Below are 12818 nucleotides of genomic sequence, written 5' to 3'. Positions count from 1 at the left end.
TTCTATGAAAAGTAGAGAGGAAAGAGTGTGGGATGAGGATGGCCTGTGAGCCAGTAGGAGGAAGAAGCCACATGCTGTCTTTGGGGATGGTGGGTCACCTTGTTAAGTAAGGGATGGATTTCAAGTGGGAGGAGCTACGGAAGCATTGCCTCAGAGCCCATGGGATCTGTGTGGTGTGTGGATATGGCACAAGACAGAACAGCAGGTGAAGAGGTTGGGGAATCAGATTCTAGTCTACTGCCAGGCTTAACCTAGGAGGATTTTAGACACAGAGGAGACATGCTGGATTTTGTTTTTGGAGGGTTTGTTGACAGTTACATGGAACTCAAGCAGAAGCGAATCTAGAAAGTCATGGCACTCAGAGTGGCTAAGAGTAGGACTTCTTCAGCAAGTATTAACAACAGACACAGATTGGTCACCTAGAATTAAGAGGAAGCAATTGCTCTCCCGTTTTCAGTCAGGGAGCTTAAACGGAGAAAATTGGGTGTTTATTTGGAATGGAGAGAGATTGTCAACTAAACTGGGTGATACTGGAATGGCCTTGTGCATTCTATGGAAGACCCAGCTTTTTGGCCACGTGGCCATTGTGGTTTTGTGTGGATGACTCTTTTGAACTGAATTCAGGAAATGACCTAAAAGTGACTTGAGCAATAAAATAATAAAGAGGACACTGAAGCAGTCATCATCAGAAAGCCCCGTTTGTGAATTTTGGATCATCCAATGGAAAGATCCCCAGAGTCAAACAAAAGTCTGGAATCCCACCCAGCCTTTTCCCCTCCCTCTTCCAACCCTGGGTACAGGGGACCACAGGGGTCCCAGCACACAGGGGTCTCTACACCAGGGGAGACCTCGGAGACCCTGGAAGTGGGAGGTGGGTGAAGCCAGAGGAAACAAATAAGGTGTTAGGACCACTCCAGCCACACTTCCTGACCCCCGGCCCGGGCAGCTTCCACCACCCACGCGGTCCGGCTCGGCCGGGTGGGGACCAGGAGACGTCAATCTCAGGAGCCCCGCCCCCTTCCGCGCCGGGCGGGGTCTCCGCGCTGCCGCCACGGGCGCACGCGAGGTCGCGCGGACCGGGCCGGGCCGCGGGTGCCTGGAGGTGGCCGGGCCACCCGCACCGCCGCCCCCCAGCCTGACGCACGGAGGGCCGGGCAGCGATTTGCCGCGGGCCCGCCGCCCGGGCCGCTCCGCCCCCGGCCCGCCTTCCTCCCGCCTCGCCCAGCTCTCCGCCCGCCGCGCCGGCGTCCCCGCGTCGTCCCCAACGCCCGCCAGCCCGGCCCGCGCCAGCCAGGTGAGTGCGGCCGCGCGGGGCGGGGGACGCAGGCCGCGCGGGACAGGGACGCGCGTGGCGCGGGTGGGAGGGCGGCCGCGGTTCCCCCTCCCCGCTACGCCGCCGGCTGGTCCGCGCCCGCCGCAGACAAAGCGCCCGAGGTGCGAGCCCCGCGGGCCCTCCCCGCTCCCGCCGCCTCGGCCTCGGCCCGCACCCGTCGCGCCCGCGCCCTGGCGGGGTCCCTGGGCCCGGAATCCAGCAACAGGTTTGAGTGTCAGCCTGGATTCATGGGGTCCCCTCCTTCTCCGCGTGCGAGCATCCCGGGCAAGCCCCCGCGCCCCCGCATCCCGGCCCGCTCCTTTGTGTGTGCCGGTAGCTGCCGGTGCGGGACGCGGGATTCTGGGCCCGAGCTCCGGGGCTGCCCGTAGGGCTCGGGTTCTCCGGGGCCTGCGGGCGGGTCACAGCCCTCCAGTCATAGACGGCCTTAAAGGGAGGCCGTTGATACTTGGCCAGGGTGCAGGGACCTGCGTTATCCATTGCCCCTTAGAAAGGAGAGTTGCAGCCTGCCCGGCTCTGGAGGGGATGGTGGGATTCACCCTGTCTGTAGCTGGGGCATACAGACACTGACAGCCCCTTGACTCTCCATGCTTTGACACCTTCTCACACATGGCCTTCACCCAGAGAAGTTGGGAAATCTGCTGTGGGAATAACTAGACAGCTGCGGTTTGACAGGTCCTTGCTGTCTTCAGGTTTTGTCTGTATCCAGCATAACCCACCATGGCTGCCTGCAGTTTGACACGCTCTTATATTAAAATTGTCACTCAGGGTACCCCCGTGTTGGAAATTCCCTTTGGTTTTCTTTGGTTGAATCAGTTTTATTTTATATTTGTAAGGGGATGGATTTACCCTCATCAAGGAAGAAATCACGGTAAAGAACAGTTTATCTTTGTTTACAAACCTTGGGAGTTGTCACACCTAGCTGGTTTCTTTGGTATGCTATTTTAGTTTAACAATACTAAATTGGAGGAAAATATCTTCCCTTTGCTTTAGGCAATAAAATACTTTCTTTGTTCTAGAACCAGGAAGCCTTTATACATAACACTTTTTTTTTTTTTTTTGTGGACAGAACTTGGTGGCTGCCTTTGCCCTGTAGCAAACAACGACAACAACAAACCCCCAAAGGGATCACTAAGCATTTGCACATCTCTATTGATTGTGTTTTATATCCAGAATTCCAGGAAATCATTTTGCTGAATATGTATCCAGACATTCCAGATCAATTTAACCTTAAATATTACCCCTACTCCATGCATGTAAAGTTTGCCAGCATTTTAACCACTGTGAACAAGCCTTGGTCCATGGGAGAGATCAGGATGCCAGCGATGGACCCAGAAATTCTATGAAGCAGAGTGTGGTACACAGAAGGACACAAAGTAGGTCTACCTGGGTTCAGTTGGTTGTCAGGCGCCTAAAGGTCTTTCAGACAGGCACTCTTACTAATGATGTATCTGGAAAAAAAAAAAAAAGCCAACCCATTTTTATGTAGGTATAGATATACACATATGCATTCTATAAGGACTCCCTTAGGACAAACACAGTTTAATAGGTTTGATTTTTTTTTTAAGATTTATTTATTTATTATAAGTACACTGTAGCGGTCTTCAGACACACTAGAAGAGGGCATTGGATCCCATGTGGTTGCTGGGATTTGAACTCAGGACCTCCGGAAGAGCAGTCAGTGCTCTTAACCACTGAGCCACCTCTCCAGCCGTATTTTTATCCTAAGGATCAAGATTATAGCAGATTTGTACAGTTTCTTTGGAATAAGTTCACTTTATTTAAAACACCATTCATGTGTAGTCTCTTACTTCCCAAAACTTGTTTTTTTAGCCTTTGAAAGCAAACATGAGTGATCTCTTGGGGAAAGTAGGCCGTCTATTAGTGTGCTGGTTAGTTTTGCTACCTGAACGTACCTGGGAAGAAGGAATCTCAATGAAGGAATCGCTCCTATCAGATTGTCCTACTGTCTGTCTGTGGGGGCATTTTCTTGATACAGGTGGGAGGGTCCGGGCCACTGTGGGCTGGTACTGATTCTGGGCTGGTGGTCTTGGCTCACATAAATAAGAAAGCAAACAGAGCAAGCCACGGAAGCAAGTGGCTTCTGCTTCCGTTCCTGCCTTGAGTTCCTGCCCTGGTTACCCTGCTGATGGGTTAGACATTGCAAAGTGAAGTACATTCTTTCTCCCCTGCGTTGGTTTTGGTCAGTGTTGTATGACTGTAGCGGAGGCCTATAGAATAGAAGGGCAGGGCGTTTCGAATAAAAGGGGAAACAGATTTCTGTAGTAGGCTTGTTTGAGATCTATCTCATGCTGTAGAACTCTCTCTTATAGTGGATGATTTTGTCATTTTGTATACTCATGCAATTATGTAAATATCACAGCCAATTCTGGGCAAGCAATAACTGCTCCTTGTCTCTGGATTTGTCTTTTTGGGACACGCCCTAGGTGGAAGCATGCACTGTATGGTCTGATGCCTTAGCTTGTCATCTGCATTCATCTATACTACAGTATACCATTTTTATAACAGAATAATATTGCATTGTATGGATATAGCAAAATACTAACTCAGCTGATGTACGTTTGGGTTATTTTACATTGACTGTTTTGTGTAATGCTATGGTGCATACTCATTTTCAGATATTATATATATATTTTTTCATTTCTCTTGGGACTATACCTCTGTGTGGGATTCCTGGTCACATGGTGAGCAGTGTTTTGAGGGACCATTAGACTGTTTTTCCATAGCTGCTGTACATTGGTATTCCCACCACTAATGTGTGAAGGCTCATTTTTCTTCAATTAATTTATTTTCGATGTGGCGTTGGTGATGATGTTCAGAATCTTACACCTGCAGGCATTTTTCCAGCCGATCCATACCTCCCGCCCCTGACCCGAGGGTTCCCATTTTCCCTATTTTCACTGCTAATGTTTATTTTACTTGATGAACCCTGCCCATCCTAACGGCTGTCAGTGATGTGGTTGTATTCACACTTCACCTTCTCGTGTTCTATCAGTGTCTGCATGTTTGTTTTGGAGAACGTTTACAGTTTCTGCCTGCCTAGGAATTTTCATATTTAATCTCTAAATTGTTCTAGAAGGAAGACTTAGTGAGGTTTACTGGTGGGTGCAGAAAGAGCCTATGATTTGCTCGTTTTTAAACTTTACACTTAGAGACAGTCTGTCCTTTGACTTTCCTTTCTGCATTCTTCTGCTCGATGAAGCATGCAGATGTTCCATTTTGCTTGGTTAACGAATGGCAAAATTGGGGGAAAAACTTAGACCACATACAAGGAAGCAAGTGTACGAGCGTGCTGCTTTGTTACCAGATGTTGTTCCTTTAAAGATGAATTGTTCTCTCGCATCCTAATGGATCATTAGGTCATGGCTGCCTTATTTTAGATGAGGAAACAGTAGCTAGTTCTTACCTGATCCCTTGTTCATTCTTTCAGACAGTTAGCCTGTAAATTCGGTGGCTTCTATTTTCCCATTATTTATTCCCTGTAGGGTTAAAATAATTGAATGCTTTGTACAAAAATAATCATAATTTTCTGGGTTAAACTGGAATTGAATTTTAGTTTGGAGGGTGCAGTTTCACTCTGAAGCTTTTCTGCGCCCCTTAAAAGTCTAACGTGTGGAGGATTTCCATCTTTATAGAAGCTAGGTGTTGCCCATATAGTATTTATTCTTCATGACAAATCCATTGCCCAGTGTGGTAATGACACACAGGTGGGGACTGACATTTGTCAAATGAATGAATACAAATAACATTTATTAATTAGAAAAAAGGTAAATTTTTTTAAAGATGAGGTTTAGAAAATCTGGCATAGATAAAAATTCGAAATTGATCCAGCTGTTTCAGGATCATGTCTTACACAAGTGAGCGGTCTACTTAAGAACCTGTGACCAGCCTACTTGTTTCTACTGCGACCCAGTAGACACTTGTAGTGGTTAGACCCTGGGCGTCTGTTGATTGAGTGAAGGAGTGTGTGAGTGAATTAAAAAAAAATAGGGTTGGCTGTCCTAGGTAGAACCGATGCAGGAAATAAATAGACTCTGCTTTTAGTATGTATTTTTATTTATCAGATATGGAACATGCTAGCTATAAAAACTGAAAGAATACTGGGAGTGTCTTCTCTCACTTCTTGTCTCTTTACTTCCCCTCACCCCTATAGTCCCCCTGTAAACAGTATCGTTCCATTTCTATACCTGTATCTTTGCACTTGAGCGTGGGTGTACACACATTCCGGTGACCCACCACACACATACAGAATGGTGCATTCACAGGAAGCTTTCTTCCCGATGGGATCACAGTGTACTGAAAGATCCTTATGCTTTTCACTTGAATATATTATGACTTCTGCATCTGTAGTCACACAGGAGAAATACAATGTTTATGGTCCCTTTTCAGTTTGTCCTTGCCGGGTTTTGGTGTCCAGATTAAACAGCCTTCAGAGATTAGTGGGACACCTTCCCTGTTTCTGAGCTCCGGGGCAGACAGAGATGCCTGTCTCGTTGGTTTGCACCAGCTATCACCCGACACCTGTGGGGAACGGAGCACCCTGAGATGACCTTTCTGATTTCCCCATTCTTTTTGTACTATCAGATTCCTGCACTTGTTTTCTGTTACACTTTATGAGTTGACAAAGGTAGATGATTAACTAAGTCAGTATGCGTAGGGTCATAGTGGCTTTTCTCACAGAGAATGCTAGTGTAAGCACCACATGTCTGTTTACTGGCTGTGAATCACAGGTGGGCTTCTTAATCTTCTTACTCCTATTCCACTGTCTGGTCATACAGGTCGCTGAGTCCTACTCACAGGGTCTGGAAATGTTAAATGAAATCTGGGGTCATAACAGGAGAAGGCCAAATAGTTGCATCTAATAAAAATGAAAAAGACTGAAGGAATAGTGTACTTGGTAGAATGCATGCCTAATATATGTGACACCCCTTGTCAAGCCCCTGACCTACATAAACCAGGAATGGGAGCTCATCCCTGTAAATACCAGCACTTGGAAAAAGTTAAAGATCAGAAATCCTGTCCTTGGCTGTAGAGGGAGTTTGAAGCCAGCTTGGCATACGTGAGACCCTGTCTCATGAAAAAAATAACTGGGCCTGGTAAGAGTTTTCAGTGGGAGAAGGTGCTTGATGGCAAACCCGATGTCCTGAGTTGGATCCCTGTGACCCACCTGGTGTGGAGTGAGAACCAATGCCCACAAGTTGTCTATGAATGCCCACAAGTTGTCTATGACCTCCACAAGTACACCTCCCCCGCCCCAAAAATATATGAAGTAAAGAAAAAAAAAAGCTTCCTGGTAATAAACAGTCACGTGTTTTCAGATACAATGTTACTGTGGCTGTGGCGATTATGCTCTAGCTTAGAAGAACAAACCTAAGGGGCCAGACTGATGGCTCTTGGCTGGCTCCCACCGAGTTGGAAGGATTTGTAAAAACTCAAGGCTATCTGTTTAATTTTGGCAGGCAGGTCTTTTGGAACACTTGAGTCTTTGAGGCAGGAATCAGAGGGAAGGAGTGCAGAGACCTGGGTTAGTTAGCCTTGTGTTACTGTTGTCTATTTGACTGCAGACTAGTGAGCTTCTCTGAGTAAGGGGATGACTAGCGTAGGCTAGTCGTGAGGGAGGCGGTTATTGTAGTGGCTGGCCTCTGCGTGGTATTTGAATACTTTCATCTTTTTTCTCTTTTTCTCTTTTTGAAATAGTGACCAGCCGGGTTACTTGGCTCAATAAAATGAACTGAACTGTAGGCTTAAGTCAGAGATGTAGACTATGTCACACTTGCTAACCATTAGATACCTGCTCAGATCCTTAGGAGCAAAAGAGCGGTCTCTTCCCCACCTGACAGTTCCTGGCCAGGCCTTCCTTCCAGACACCTGCCCCTTCTTGTGGTGGGGGAGAGCTGACCCTCAGTACCCGGAGTTAAGTGTAGCGTCCTGCAAACTGAAATACTGATGTACAACAGCCTGTCCAGGGTGGAAGGAGACTACTTATTTATTAATGAGTTCCATGAATAAAATACAGATAGAGAATTGTTAATGTGTCCTAATGTCGGTGCTTAGCAGTGGCCTTTTTTTTCCCCCTCAATACCTTGTTTTGCCCATGACTGTTTTACCTACATAATTTATTACTTAGTACTCATTCTATTTCCAGTTCACTCAGGTAGAGAGCATGGGGTAGAGTCCCTAAAGGGAAGCCCAGTGTTCTCTGACTGTGGGGGTGCATACATATGTTAAGGCCCAGGTAGGACAAGTCTCTCAAGTTCAGGATTTTCGGAAACTGCAGGTTCTTGGAAAGAGGTAGAGAGGATCTGCATTAGAATTCTGTCTTCTCTGGCCTGGCGGAGTCACTTAGAAAGGCGTCTGCCTTGTTGGTTGGTTTGTAAGGAGCTATCGATTACATTCTCGAAAGATGGTGATATTGTTTTCCCTGTAATAGGGATTGCTGGAGTGTTTGCTCCCTTTCAGCTTCATTGATTTGCATATCTTGGCATGCTTTGAGTGAGGGATATGCATAAAAATGGTATTGGAAGATCACAAGTGAAACTGATGCCTGATAATCCCACCAAGGGATTGGGAAGCTCTGTGGGGGCTTCCGCTTCTACTGAAAGAGGGCGGAATGTGCAATGTTTGGGATAGAGGGGACTCTTGTCAGGGTGAGCTCAGTTGTCCCATGTAGATTTTCACTGACACTGAGTCAGTCTTTTTTCTTTTTGGAGAATGCCAAACACGTTGGGAGCCTGGGCAGAAGAGGTAGGATTTGTCTTCATGGAGCTTATCCTTTAAGTGGGAGGCAGGGATGGGAGTGCCAGGTGCACTGACGGCGGCTTGTCAGAGTTTGTGTCTGTCCTTAGGATCAGGGTGCTGAGCTGGGCTTTGGTAAAGTGTCAGCAGTCTCCTGAGGAACATGGACAGGAACAATGGCACCCTTATCTCGGCTATTCTGTAGAGGTCGCTTCGCTTCATAGAAGTCTCCTTCACGAAGTCTTCCTGAGACTGGGTTTCCAAACTCTTACGATGGCTCCAAAAGCCAAAGCTGGATTTGAAACTCATCCCTGGGTGACTCAGGAGACCGCATCCGGCTGAACAACTTCTAGCTGTTGTCTCAGCCCCAGCCTTGCTTCTCTGCTGTACATTTTAAATAGTCTATACATTTGTATGTCCTTAATCCATTCCAGAATAGCACGTGGTATAAACACACGCACACACACACGAACTCCATGGCACGAAGGCATGAGGATTTGAAGGCAGACAGACTCAGAGATATCAGGGGCCAGATGTGGTGAAAAGGCCTTGCTGCACAGGTCAGCGTGGTGGAAGGAGCTTTAAGCAGGGTTTGTTGTCATGGGTGGGAGTCCAGAGAGCATGAGCGTGGGTGCTTGCTGTCCGTGGTGTAGGTATGTCCCTGGCATGCTAAAAAACGCAATGGGTGGGTGGCTTTGGAGCTTAGAGTTTTCAGGGAGAGAGGCCACTGTGAAGAAGCAGCTAACACTGTGCCGATTGGCAAGCAGCTAGGCTCCAAGGACATTTAAGGGGAAGTGGTGTTGGAGGGAAGGGTCTCAACAGACAGCAGAGGGGACAGGGCTTCCTTTAATCTCTGAGGCTTGATTTCTTGTCTCTCCCACTCCCAACATTACTTTTACAGTTTATCTTAGTCCAAGTCCTTTTCGTTAATTGTGCTTTATATAGGTAATATGTGCACAGGCTTCCGTTTATAAGAGGCAAGAAGACACCTGAAGACTTATTTTTTTTTCTTGTTCTTTGGACACTGTCCTGTGTGAAGCAGCCAGTTTCAGTAGGACTGTGTGCCCTTCCAGAAGTATCAGTTATATACGTGTGTGCTTTCTTATCCTTTTCACATTGGCGACACCTCAGACCCTGTCCCCACACTGTCTTCCAGGACATGCGCACACTGTCTGAACCTTGGCTTATTTTTTTTCTCATGCTGGTACATGAAGAACTTTGTTCTCCTCCCCCGCCATTCTCTCTTCTTTCCTTTCCTCTCTTCTATCCCCACCCTCCATTTTTCCTCTTCCCCTCTCCTCCTATCCTGCCTCTCTTGCTACATTCTTTGGAGACAAGGTCTCTTGTAGCCCAGGCTTGTCTGGAACTCTGTAGAACTGAAGATGCCATTAAACTCCTGATCCCCCGCCTCCACCTCCCAAGGACTAAGATTATTGGTATGAGCTACTGCACTTGGATTATTCATTTATTTTTGAGACACACCTTAGCATGCTGCCATGCTGCTTGTAGGCTACCCTGTCTTCACGTGATTTTCCTGCCTTAGACTACCACATAGCTGAGACAAGTGTATGCCACTTCTTTATAATTGCCTTTTAAAGATGGTGTGTATGTTTATGTGTGTGAGAGAGTGTGAGAGAAAAGGTATGTATGTATGTACATACGTATGTATGTATATTTGCTGCTGGGATCAAACTTAACACCTCATGCAAGACAAGTGTTTGCCTTGCCTCATGTGGGTAGGTGCTTTGACACTGGGCTGTGTCCCCAGCCACTGTATTGTACAAGGTGTCCCTCTTATTCACCTCACCGAGTTTCGGTTTCCCCTCACCTTATCTTACAATGGTAGATTAGTCAACACCAAACCAACAGTGGCATGTTACTGGTGACTGATTCGTACTTTGTTTAGCCCTCATCTGCTTTTCTACTACTGCCCCCTTTCTGGCCCATGATCCCTTCCAGAATACTACATTGCGTTAATATTTTTCTTCTGGCTTGGCCTTGTAGTTGTGGGTGACCCTAATAGTTCTGGGGTGAGAATGCCCCTGAATGTGTGTGTCTGACACTTTCCTCATCACAGCCGCTAAGGGTGTTTCTTTGACAAATCCTGATATTCCTGTAAACATTCTACTAACTTTATGTGAGCCTTGTCATGCAATAGACACCGGGGTGATTTCTAAGTGATGATTGTCGAGAGGACAGATGTGGGAGCCGGGTTGCCTAGGTTCGAACCCGAGCTCTGCACCAGCATTGGGATCTTGGACTACCTTTTCCTGACCTTTTCCTCTGGTGCCCACCTCACAGGAGTTGTGGTAGAATTAAATGAGAAAACGTGTGAGAAGCTTAGGGGAGCATCTGCCCTGATTCTGATGCTGGATATGTGCTTACTATGATTAAAATTTGTACTGTCTTTGGGTGTCAGAATCATTCCGTAATCAGTTCCTTTTGTTGTCTGCTTGCTTGCTTTGTTTGTTATGTCACAGATAATGGAGAGGGAAGGTACGTGCTGGGGTATTTCCAGAAACTATTTTAGTTCTCTATCAGTTAGAGTCCTTTAAAGGAGCAGAGCTGACAGAATGAATACAGTATTCAAAGGGGATTTCAGATTGCTTTACAGATGCAGTCTGGGCAGCCCACCAATGGCTGCCTCATAGCTGTTACTCAGTACATGGCACTGGATGTCTGAGCATTCTAACACTCAAATACTCAAAAGCCTGAAGGGTTCCTGGAGAGCTGCTGGTCTTCAGTCTATGTTAAATCCCCCAAAAGTTGGTTTAGTATGTGGAAGGAGAACCACAGCGATAGAGTGAAGAGAGATGAACTTACCATCAAGAGTGAGAGAAAGTAGGCAAAAAGCAGGTTCCTTCTTGCTGTCCTTTATGTGGGCAGCACCAGAATGTGCTGCCTAGAGTGAGGTAGGATCTCCTTGCTTCTCGTAACCTGGTTGAGAAAACTCAGTTCCAGCCGGCTTCTGTTTTAGTTGCTTCTGTTTTAGTCAAGTAGACAACCAAGATTAGCCGGCGTGAGACTACTGGTGCCTGCTGGTTTTCTCTTTGGAAATACTGCTGACTTTCCCTCCATGGGATATCTGAGAAGAATGGTGTTACAGCATTAATCGTGTAACCAGATTATTTGCTCTTTGTCTATCCTTTGGCAATTTCTTTTGTTATGCATTAATTTGAGTATCTTTTTAAACTGAGGTGTTAAGAGTTTAGGATTTGGTTATGCCTATAATCCTAGCACTTGGGAGCCTGAGACAGGAGAATTGCCACTGAGGTCAAGGGGAGCTGGGGAGGCATAGTGAATTCGGGCTATGTTAAGGCTAACTGGGGCTATACAGTGAGATCCCATCTCAGACAAACAAGCAAAGCTTTGGCTTGCATGTTGCTTGCTCAGAACTCATTTGTCCTTCATTAATTGGGGAGTGACAGGAAACTCGTTGAGGTGAGGAATAACTTGGTAAAGACTAAAATACTGTAGCTGTAGGGCATCCCAGCTGAGCATTCCAATTCCATATCGCTGACTCCTGAGCTGGCAAGCACAGCGATTGGGGATGCTTAGAGATTTAAGGGAGTGGCCCTACTGCTTTGCCACTTTATAATAGACCAAGAAGGAAGCTGCCAGGAGAGGGCTGGAAGCACAATTTGTGGTTATATAAAGTAAAGCTCAAAACACATCAGTCTGACATAATTTATAACATGCAGATTTATTTTGCATAATAATTAGGCATGAAATGAAAGCTCTTTGTATATATAACCATGATTAGCAGTAGCAGTGACTCGTAGACGTTCTCCTCCTCCATTGTGCTCTCCAGCTGGTGCGACCATTGCGGGTCAGCACTTGTGCCTGAGACCTTCTACCATTCAGTAGCACCTCAGTAACTGCCTTCTGCCCAGCCGTGTTCCATTGCCTTCCTCCCCGTCTTCTCACTGCTCAAAACAAGGCAGAGTGTTTTCCCAGCTTGTTGCACTTTGTGTGTCTTTGCTTTTGTTCTCTTCAGCCCTGGGCACGCTGGGCAAGAGCTTGGCTGTAACATGTCCATCAAAGGCCCATGTGTCAGAGCAGAGCCCCAGCATGGTGGTGTTGAAGGGAGGTGGGACCCTTATGCACTGCAGCCCAGTGGTGGGGAGTGGTGGGTTCCTTGGGTCATTAGGCAAGTCCCGAAGGAGTCTTTGTCTGCCTGGTACGGGGTGGGGGTGGGGCACGGATCTGCTCTGTCTGCCATTGTTGCTGCCTCACCTTCCAGGCTTACCCATGCTTACAGGCAGTGGGGATCTAGTAGAGGACAACCTCCAACACTAGCCAGAGTAACCTTTCTACTTGACAAGTGGGCGCTGTGCTGTTTGTTGGAGTGATGGGAAGGTGCTTAGGTCTCAGCTGGCTGGGGTTAACGGATTCGTCCTTTGCTGTTTCTGAAATTTGCCTCCTGTGTGGAGAGTCTGTGAGGTAAACCTAGCACATAACTCGTGCCTCCTACTTAACCCTCACAAGATGGACACTCCAGCACCGAGGAACACATCATTGGCACTTAGAGCTGGTGGAAGGGTCGATACTAATGTGGCCACCATGCTGAGGAAAGGAAAGGGACGTTAAACCAGGACAGGAAGTAAACACTGAGTCTGCTTTAAAAGCCTTAGGGGCTCAGCCAGATGGAATCAGACCTCTGCTTCCTTCACCAGACCCAGCTAAACCCCAAAGCCAGAATTTCTTTTAGTTGCCTTAAAATACAGTTCAG

The 12818-nt window shown here is 47.0% G+C and overlaps 1 protein-coding gene across 4 annotated transcripts in view; it reads left to right on the top strand.

Moving 5' to 3' along the window:
- The first annotated feature begins 1027 nt into the window (after positions 1-1027).
- Sestd1 (SEC14 and spectrin domain containing 1) overlaps positions 1028-12818 on the top strand; it is a 96590-nt gene continuing 84799 nt past the window's right edge. For 2 of the 4 annotated variants that reach the window (XM_087650823.1, XM_087650822.1), the window contains exon 1: positions 1028-1294. The gene's annotated coding sequence lies outside the window, so the exon portion shown is untranslated. Of the gene's footprint in view, positions 1295-2188; positions 2707-12818 lie in introns of those variants that run through there. The other 2 variants (XM_087650825.1, XM_087650824.1) reach the window with 2 other exon arrangements.

Source organism: Rattus norvegicus, chromosome 3 (genome assembly GCF_021556685.1).
Source record: "Rattus norvegicus strain SHRSP/BbbUtx chromosome 3, alternate assembly SHRSP_T2T, whole genome shotgun sequence".
Lineage (NCBI taxonomy): Eukaryota > Metazoa > Chordata > Mammalia > Rodentia > Muridae > Rattus > Rattus norvegicus.
The sequence above is the reverse complement of the archived record's forward strand: the minus strand, read 5'-3'. Positions and strand labels throughout refer to the sequence as shown.